Here is a 10,446-nt window from a genome sequence, read left to right as displayed (position 1 = left end):
CACGCAGTGTCTCACTGTCTGGGAGGGCGCTGCCACGTCAGGCACAAACTGCGTGCAGCGGCCACGGCTGCGAGGGCAGAGGCCAGGAGCCCAGGCTCTGGCTTTTGAAAGACTGTGGTTCAAGTCTCAGTTCTGCCAGGTACTGGCCACAGGACGTGGGTACATTTCCTAATGCTTCTCAGCCTCAGTTTCCTTCTTCATAAAATGGGAATTGTGAAAATTTCCTCATCATGGAGTCGTGAGAATTAAATGAATTATTTATTAGATGCCTAGCACAGTGTCTGGCAGATATAAGTGCTTCATATACTTTGGCCATTATCGCCAACTGTGGATTTCCCAAACCCCTGAAGTGAGCAGGGCATTCTGTTCATGAAGTAGTTTTAGCGAAAATCTCATACCTTCTTAATTTTTCTGGTTGGGGGTGAGGAGAAGGGTGTGACCTTGGTCTGAGCCCCCGGAACACTTTTGCCCGGGGCCCTGCATCACCGACCTGTGCCCCTCCTGCTTTGGTATCATCGTCCCCCTCTGGCTGCAACTGTCACTTCCTCACCATCCACACCCCCTCCTTCTGCAGAGATGGTGAACACTCTGGCATTGTTTCTTCCAGCCAATGGCTTCTCTCTGGCCTGTGATTGGTACCCCTGAGATTCCATCGCAATCCAGGCATCCCAGCTATGTCAGCGTGACTCAAATTGTGTGTGTATGACATCCACATGGCCCCGTAGAAGGCTGGCTCCAGCAAAAGGTTATTTGGAACCCTGCTGAATGTTTGATGGCTGTCAAGTTACCTTCCTGGGTTTAGGCCATTAAAGTTGCATCTGACACTTTATGGAACAAATGAGATAAACTACATGTTGAAACCCATGGAGAAGATTTTTATGGATGTAGACACAGTGGCAGCTAAAATTAGGTGGGGTTTTCCAACAAACTTCGTAGTTTTTCTTCCACATGGCTAGTTCGCTTGAATTCAAAGCAGAAACAATCCCAAAAAGTGAGGCATAGAGACTGCCATAGTAACAGATTCAGTAAAACCCAGGGCTGGTGGGTCACCTGCAATGAATATGGGTCCATGTCTCTGGTCCATATCATCCCAATCACAGCGATACCTGCTACATCCTTAAATTCTCTACCCAACCTTCATCACACACCCTGAAGAAAAATTCTTTTCTTGGCAAAACTAAATCCCTCCTGGGTGCTTTTTATTCCATGCCCATGACACCTCTCTATTCCCATGCTACCCCAGAGTGCCCGATGGGCCAGCCACACCAGCCAATTCTTGATCCTCTGAGCACCCTGTGCACTTTTCCACTTTTGTTCCTGGGCTTTATCGCCTTTGCTCAGAGCATCCTTCTCTTCCATCTTTGCCCACTAATCATCCAACCAAATGGCCCAACAAAGAGTTCAACCAAATAGCAGACATACTGCCAGGCAATGATATAAGATAAGCGGACCGAGCAACAGAGCCTTCCAATCCTCAAAGCCCAGACTCCAGTGCCACCTCCTCCATGCAGTCTTCTCAGTCCTCCACTCAACTTACCCCTCGGCCTCTCTCTTCCTGTACACCCACAACGTTTAGCTGCTCCCCTCCCTCTCTCTTGCATATTAAAGTAAAAGCTATGAATGTGTCTGCTCCCTACAGACTGTAAGGTTGTTGAAAGTGGGGACCTCAAGATATTCATTTTTCTTTCTTGTGTCACTTGAGATGCAAGACCTTGCGATTTTTCTCCTTCCACTGACAACGGAATGCACAAAGAAGCAAGTACAACAGTGTTTGATGGATCATTATTTATAAAAGCAAACAATCTCAAGGGAGGGCACCCAAATGCCCATTAATCGTGGGAAGTTGTTAAGTTATGGTACAGCCTTGCTACTAAAAAGATTCTGCACTTACAATGAGTGAAGCTGGTCTGTATGCACTGGAATGGAAAGACTCAAAGAGATTACCCTTAACTGAAAAAATCAAGGCACAGAACAATAATGAGGGGTCTTCAAAAAGTTCATGGAAAGATTCGTATTATCTTTTAATTCCATTTTCCCACGAACTTTTTGAAGTACTCTTGTAAATGGAGAGATATTTACTTTTTAAAACTTAGGTTCAGAAAAAGAAAACCATAAAGATCTCTCTGGTGCAATTAGGAGAGTGGTGGGTGATCTGAGAATGCTGGGCAAGTGAGAAGTCATAAGAAATGTATCATGCATACCTCAAACAGTTTATCTGAAGTTAATGTGTATTTGTTTACCAACTTCTTGATGTCAGTCCAAAGCTTATTTCCAGTACGGGTCTGCTGATTAGACTCTACACCATCTTTCATGTAAAAGCCACACCCATAATGCATCGTCTAAACTTTCTAGTTTCATTTTCTTTAAAGTGCAATAAGAACTTAAAGCTATAGATGCAATAACTTAAGTGCAGGATCTTAAATTATAATAGAAGCTGGGTGACCTCCACTCATTAAATAACCTCTCAAGCATCGGTTTCAAGTCAGGGCATAATAAAGTTACCCATAGGTAAATGAGAAAAAATGACTATCCTGCATGTACAATGCCTGGTGATCAATAAGGTTTAGCTGATCTTTTAAGTATTTTACTTTCCTATCATTACAACAGCAAGAAGATAAAGAAGCAGCAGGATCACCCTACTCAGGACTCTGGCCATCTCCTCTTTCTGCCTCAAAGATTCTCAAATCCATAGAAACCAGGGGAAATGAGCATCCTGACATGAAGCATAAATGAATGAAAACCTGCTATGTGTCAGATCTGTACTAGATCAGACAACACAGAGCTTTGTAAGTTAGTTTCTATTCCAAAGGACATTGCAATCTAAAGAAGAAGGGCTGGATATGCAAGGGAAAGTAATAATAACCATCATACGGACTATCAATTAGAATATTTTCAGCAGCTGCAAATGATCCCCCCCCCCAAAAAAAAACTGCTAGCAAAGTAGCTTGAATACCAATTTTTTTAATTGGCTCTAGAAATGGAAAATTCCAGAAGTCAGGAGGACTTCAGGAGATATTTGATCAGGCCTCTGGTTCTAGTGCCTTTAATTTTCTTAGTTCTGCCTTACTGTATCGGTCAGCCTTTTTCTCAGGCTGGGTCCCTTCTAGTAAAAAAAAAAAAAAAAAATGGCTCTAGCAATTCCAGGTCTCACATCTGCGACCACAGCATCAAACTGCAGTTCTGCAAGTCACTCTGAACTAGTCAACGTCATGTTTCCAACTCTGACTCAATCACTCTGGCAAGATGGATGAGATTAGGTCAATCAGCTTGGGCCAGTCAGGCTCACCTCTGATCTGGGGTTGGAGTCAGTTCATCTTTCATGTGTCAGGCACTATGCTACTTGCCTTTACATGGATTTTCACATTTATCTTCACAACAACCCTATGAAGTAAGTGCTACTAGCATCTATAACTTATAGTTGAAGAAACTGAAGCCCAGAAAGGTTAAGTAACTTCCCCAAGGTTGCACAGCTAATAAGGGGTACAGCCAGAATTCTTACTTTGGCCCTCTGACTCCAGACCTGCATTCATAATCACTAAGCCATAGAGTCTGCCACGGCAAAAGTCCCGAGGTGGTGCCTGATGTGTAAGACACTTGCTGGGTAAATTGGGAGGGAAGAGCACTTGGCCAGGCTGGGGTGATAAGATGGGGCTTAAGCTACGTCTTAAACAAGGGAGACCTGCATTCATAATCACTAAGCCATAGAGTCTGCAACGGCAAAAGTCCCGAGGTGGTGCCTGATGTGTAAGACACTTGCTGGGTAAATTGGGAAGGAAGAGCACTTGGCCAGGCTGGGGTGATAAGATGGGGCTTAAGCTACGTCTTAAACAAGGGTAAAAAATTAAAATCAAATGAAGTTTCAGAGATGGAAATCATGTTATAGCAGAAATAACCGAGACAACGGGATCAGACAGACTGCCAAGTTTGCCAGTTATAGAACAGTGAACTTTTCCAAGTTATTTGACTTCTCTGGAGCCCATAGGTGAAATAAGAATCCTTCAGAGTGAATCAAAGGCCCATGGGGGAATCTAAAGAGAAAAGAAGGCTGAGAATATGATCCTGGAAACCCTGAAAAGGACCAGTAAAAGTCAAGCCAAATCCTACGGAAAATGAAAAGTCCCTTGGGAGGGTAAAGAGTAGGAAGACACAGCCCATGGGTTCACTATAGTGAAACAACTATAGAGAAATGACTCGACAGCTCCCTTACCACTGCCAGCCCCCAAGAGCAAGAAAGAGGGAGATCAATATCAACCCTCAGGCATTGTAAGAATAGACCGATAAAGATAGCTACTTACAACACCCAGTTCTACAGCTGGATGGGATGATGAACACCCTGCTAATTTTACAGATAGGAAAGAAGGCACATTTGAACACTTATATGGAAAGGCTTATAGGTATAGTGCCTACCACAGTGCCTTGTAAACAGCAAGTGCTCAATAGGTAGTATAAGATGTTATCGTTGGATAATAATCGGTTTTTTTTTTTTGAAGTACCTTATCCAAGTGATTTATCACTTTTGCAGTGACTTACCCAAGGTCTCAGAAGTTGGTTTTTTTTTTTAAGTACCTTATCCAAGTGATTTATCACTTTTGCAGTGACTTACCCAAGGTCTCAGAAGTTGGTTAGTGACCAAAATAGATGAGAATCCACGTCTTTGAACGCACGGTGCAGTTTCTTCCATTACTCTTAGCTGTTTTCTTCTATGGCAAACCCAAGATGAAGGATGCCATATAGCACTAAGAGAAGGGGGGAGAAGGACATGATTTAGTCTCTCTTTTCCCCCTCCTGTCCCCCCCCCCCACCAATCCAGCAACTCAACGCAGGGAAAACTATCACAGAGAGAAAATGTTAGAATAAGCACTGGACAAGGAGTTTGGAAACCAAGATTATGGATGTTGGTCTGCCATAAACCAGCTCAATGATTTAACCAGCTCGGACCCAGCTTGCTCATCTACAAAAGCAGAAGTTTGAAAAAGATCATCTCAGTTTCCTTCCAACTCTAAAATTCCATGAAAGCAGATTCCTTTCTTAACACTGCAGTAGGCTTCTTTATAGAAGAGTACAATTACATTCTAGGAAAAAAATTATAGGACCAAGGTCACATAAAAAAATTGCAGGTAAGAAAAGACATGAGAGTTGGCTTCAAGTATTTGAAAGACTCTCTAGTTACACAGGGTTTAGATTTATTTTGTGGGAGACTCCAGAGAACAGAAACAAAATCAAGAAGTAAAAGCAGCAGAGAGGTAAGTTTCTATCAATACGAAACAGAATTTTTTCCATGCATTTTGGGTCTCTGTTATTAGACATATACCTGCATATATGTTTATAATAGTTGGAACTTCCAGATGAATTAACCCTTTTATCATTATGAAATGTTCTTTTTGTCTCTAGAAGCAATTTTTGTCTTCAAGTCTATTTTGTCTGTTATTAGTATGGCCACTCCAGTTCTCTTTTGGTTACTATTTGCATTGTATATATTTTTCCATCTTTTTATTTTAAACCTTTTTGTCTTTGAATCTAAAGTGTGTCTTTTATAGGCCGGCCCGTGGCTCACTCGGTAGAGTGCGGTGCTGATAACACCAAGGCCACGGGTTCGGATCCTGTATAGGGATGGCCGGTTTGCTCACTGGCTGAGCGTGGTGCTGATAAAGTGTGTCTTTTATAGATAGCATATAGTTTGATCATGTTTTATTTTTTCTCTTCCTTTTGATTGGAATTTTTAATCCATTTACATTGGATGTAATTATTGATAAGGTAGGATTTATGTTTGACATTTTGCTATTTGTTTTCTATATGTATTATGTCTTCTTTGTTCTATTCCTTCATCCCTGTCTTTTTTGCATTAAATAGATATTATCTGGTGGGTCGTTTTAATTCTCCTATTGTTTCATTTCTTATATTTTTTAGTTCTTTCCTTAGTTTTTGCTCTGGGTATTACAATTAATACCTTAATTTAAAACAATCTAGTTTGGATTAAGACCATCTTAATTTCAGTACTACACAAAAACTTTATTCCAATACAGAACTATTTCCTCCCCCTCCTCTTTGTTATTATTTTCATACAAATTACATCTTTATACTTTACAAGCCTATGAACAGTTTTATAATTATTGCTTTATGCAGTTGTCTTTTAAATCAGATAGAAGAAAACTGTTACAAAAAAGAAAAAAACTGCATCGATATTGTCTTTTATGCTTACCTATGTAGTCACGTTTAGTAGTGCTTTCTATTTATTTGTGTGGATTTGAGTTATTGTCTAGTGTCCTTTCATTTAAGCCACAAGAACTCTCTTTAGTATTTCCTGTACGGAGGGTCTGCTAGCAACAAAATCTCTCGGTTTTTGCTTATGTGGGAATACTTAATCTCTTCTTCATCTTTGAAGGATAATTCGGCTGGATATAGAATTCTTAGTTGAATGTCTTTTTTTTTTTTTCTTGTTTGTGACCGGTAAGGAGGTTGCAACCCTTGGCTTGGTGTTGCCCGCACCGCGCTCAGCCAGTGAGCGCACCGGTCATCCCTATATAGGATCCGAACCTGCGGCGGGAGCGCCGCTGTGCTCCCAGTTCCACACTCTCCCGAGTGAGCCACGGGGTTGGCCCTGAATATCTTTTTCTTTTAGCATTTTGAACATTAGGTCCCACTACCTTATGGCCTTCATGTCTGTGCAATGAGAAAGCATTGCAGTCAGTGTTTCTCATATTTTTGTATTTGCATACAACCTTCCTGATTTAAAAAAAACATATCTACGTATCACTTCTTCAACTCACCTAATTTTTTTTTTTCCTTTTTGTCTTTTTTCGTGACCGGCAATGGATCGCAACCCTCAGTGTGACTATTTCCTCCCCCTCCTCTGTGTTATTATTTTCATACAAATTACATCTTTATCCTTTACAAGCCTATGAACAGTTTTATAATTATTGCTTTATGCAGTTGTCTTTTAAATCAGATAGAAGAAAACTGTTACAAAAAAGAAAAAAACTGCATCGATATTGTCTTTTATGCTTACCTATGTAGTCACGTTTAGTAGTGCTTTCTATTTATTTGTGTGGATTTGAGTTATTGTCTAGTGTCCTTTCATTTAAGCCACAAGAACTCTCTTTAGTATTTCCTGTACGGAGGGTCTGCTAGCAACAAAATCTCTCGGTTTTTGCTTATGTGGGAATACTTAATCTCTTCTTCATCTTTGAAGGATAATTCGGCTGGATATAGAATTCTTAGTTGAATGTCTTTTTTTTTTTTTCTTGTTTGTGACCGGTAAGGAGGTTGCAACCCTTGGCTTGGTGTTGCCCGCACCGCGCTCAGCCAGTGAGCGCACCGGTCATCCCTATATAGGATCCGAACCTGCGGCGGGAGCGCCGCTGTGCTCCCAGTTCCACACTCTCCCGAGTGAGCCACGGGGTTGGCCCTGAATATCTTTTTCTTTTAGCATTTTGAACATTAGGTCCCACTACCTTATGGCCTTCATGTCTGTGCAATGAGAAAGCATTGCAGTCAGTGTTTCTCATATTTTTGTATTTGCATACAACCTTCCTGATTTAAAAAAAACATATCTACGTATCACTTCTTCAACTCACCTAATTTTTTTTTTTCCTTTTTGTCTTTTTTCGTGACCGGCAATGGATCGCAACCCTCAGTGTCGCACCTGTACCGGACCGCAACCGGCAATGGGATCACAACCCTCGGTGTTGCGCCCGCACCTCACTCAGCCAGTGAGTGGCCGGTCTATATGTGGGATCCGAACCCTTGGCGGGAGGGCCACCGCGCTCCCAAGCAGCGCACTGTAGCAGTGCGCCACCGGGCCGGCCCCTCACCTAATTTTTTAAAAAAGGTTTCTCCTTTTAAACTTAAATACCACTGTACGATTTGTGAAATCATGAGTTTAATATGTAACATTTTTTCTAACACATTAAAATAAATCTCAGACTACTAAAATACAAAATGCTCCTCCATATACTCACTTTGGGAAACACTGGATTTGATGTCTAAGGTCCACTTCTGTGAATGAGTTTTCCCCTGTCCCTTCTACTCAAGTTGGAAGATTACCTCTTAATATATGTCTGTGAGAACAAGGTAATCTGGAGTTTAGATTTGACTGGTTTAACCATGTTGGCAGCAGCCACTGAGTAACTGACCCAAGGTGGTGGTGAACCATGGGGAGAGATACCCCAGAGCTGACATCTGGTACAGAAATTTCCATACCTTTCCAGAGTATATGAAATACATTAATAATTCCATAGACTCCTAGAGCTGAACTGGTTCTGAAAGAAAACAACACAATAGATTTTAACAATAATAATAAACTCCACTTAGTTTTATTTCAGTACTTACTCTATACCAGGGCACTGTGCTAAGCATACTATAAACATTAACTCTTTACATCCACTCTGCCTGGTAGGTATTATTATCTCCATTTCATAGATGAGGAAACCAAGGCTCAGAGCAAATGACTTATCAATCTCTTCATTACATCCTGATGAGTTACCAAGGCCCTTTACCTAATTACTGAAGGCAACCCTGCCAAGTGGGATGGCTTGCAGAGAAAGCTCACTGTATAAGCAGAAATCCACCTCCTTCTGGTGTTTTACCAGAGACACTAGCTTTGCTCCCTGGGGCCACAAAACACCGAATAGGTAAGATGACCCACAGTTTAACTCACCCAATTTATAGATGAGAAAACAGAGTGCAATTTGGGGTTTCATTAATGAAATCAGCCTTCAGAAGATGGGATAACCATTTCTCTTTCCTGTCTAGACTAGCGTGTCCTCAGTGGTACTGGAGGATGCTTGCTCTAAGAGCCTGGGGTTGGGGAGGTGAGGGGAGGGCAGTCCATGGCTCTGTTGTGTTTTGCTGTAACTGCCTCAATAATCTGCAGTTTCTGAAGTTGTTCCAAGTTGCTGTCTCCCATTGGCCACACATTAAGAAGGATACCCACTTTTAAGATGGATATCAGTGAACTAGTCAGTTTCAGATGGATATCGGTAACCTAGTCAGGATCCAGAGGAGGGTAGCCTGCTGGTGAGGGGCTAACGTCCAACTGAACAGCTGAAGAGAAAGGGTAATTCTGCCTGGGGGAGAGAAGAGGAGGGGACGGCACCTCCAAACATCTGACCAACTGCAGTGTGAATGAGGGCAATGGCTTGTTCTGCCCTGTTTCAGTGGCCAGAGATGAAAATCACCAGGACGTAGGAGGTCCAGGCCCCCAACTGGCTTTGTGAACTTTAGTAAACTAAAGTTGCTAAGAGGTTCGTTCCTCCATGATAGATGGGAGTATGACCTGGGAGACTCATGGAGTTTCCTTACAATGCTAAGATGCTGTGATCTCATCTGAGTCTTGCCCCAAGTTATGCAACTTGTGGTAGAGTGGGGACTAGAATGCCCCTCCTGACCCCAAGCCCAGCATTCTCTCCACACCATATACCATAAATTTAAAAAAATCATACATAACACTGTAAGCTTCTCACACGTTCAAAGCAGTGAAAAGAGAGGTGGGAAAGTGGGACACAGCAGAAAAGCTTTATTTGCATGTTCCTAGTTATTAGAACATGCCAGAAAGCAAGAAGGGATGTCTTGTCTGAAGATTGCAACTCTGGGAAATTTGCTTCACTCACTTTTCACCAAAGGAGCAACCTGATGCTTGCTGAGTTCTATGTAGCTCAGAATAAGCCTCATTTAAAGAGGCCCATGAGGACTATGAACTGTCACTTAGTTACCTAAAGAAGGATCTGTAAGTTAGGGTCCATTCCAAACCATGTCTGTATATGCTTTGATGGGGGCTCTGATTGAGATGTAGGAATATGCATTAGGTTGACTTAATCCATATGCTGGATTGCCTTAAGCACCCTGGAACAGCGTTATATTCCATATATTCTTATATTCTGGATATTTTTGAAAACTACCATTTTATTCTATTGACTTAGGATGAGAAAAACCCCTTTTCCATCGTTTAATCCATATGCTGGATTGCCTTAAGCACCCTGGAACAGCGTTATATTCCATATATTCTTATATTCTGTATATTTTTGAAAACTACCATTTTATTCTATTGACTTAGGATGAGAAAAACCCCTTTTCCATCACCTGACAATATATACCAAGAGCTCACCTATATGAGAAACTGAATTTAAAGGGCTGCAACTCAGATACCTAGGGAGTGAGAACATACCTAAACTCACAATTTAAGAATCCTTAACATAAAACATAAAATAGGTAAAAGATGCCATTAGATTTGATTCCTATTTGGGCGATGATAATGATAATAAAGCTATTGGAATTTTGGAGATTTAGAACAGAAAGGGAACGTAATAATCATTTGCTACAGCTACCTAATTTTGTAGCTGAAGAAAGGAAAAGGTTATCTATCCCCAAGGTCACAGTGCTAGTTGGTGGCAGAGCAGAAACCAGAAAAAGAGTATAGTTGGCCCTCCATAATCCATGGGTTCAACTAAC

Source organism: Galeopterus variegatus, unplaced genomic scaffold, assembly GCF_000696425.1.
Source record: "Galeopterus variegatus unplaced genomic scaffold, G_variegatus-3.0.2 Scaffold4892, whole genome shotgun sequence".
In the NCBI taxonomy this organism is placed as follows: domain Eukaryota; kingdom Metazoa; phylum Chordata; class Mammalia; order Dermoptera; family Cynocephalidae; genus Galeopterus; species Galeopterus variegatus.
This window is presented reverse-complemented; position numbering follows the sequence as displayed.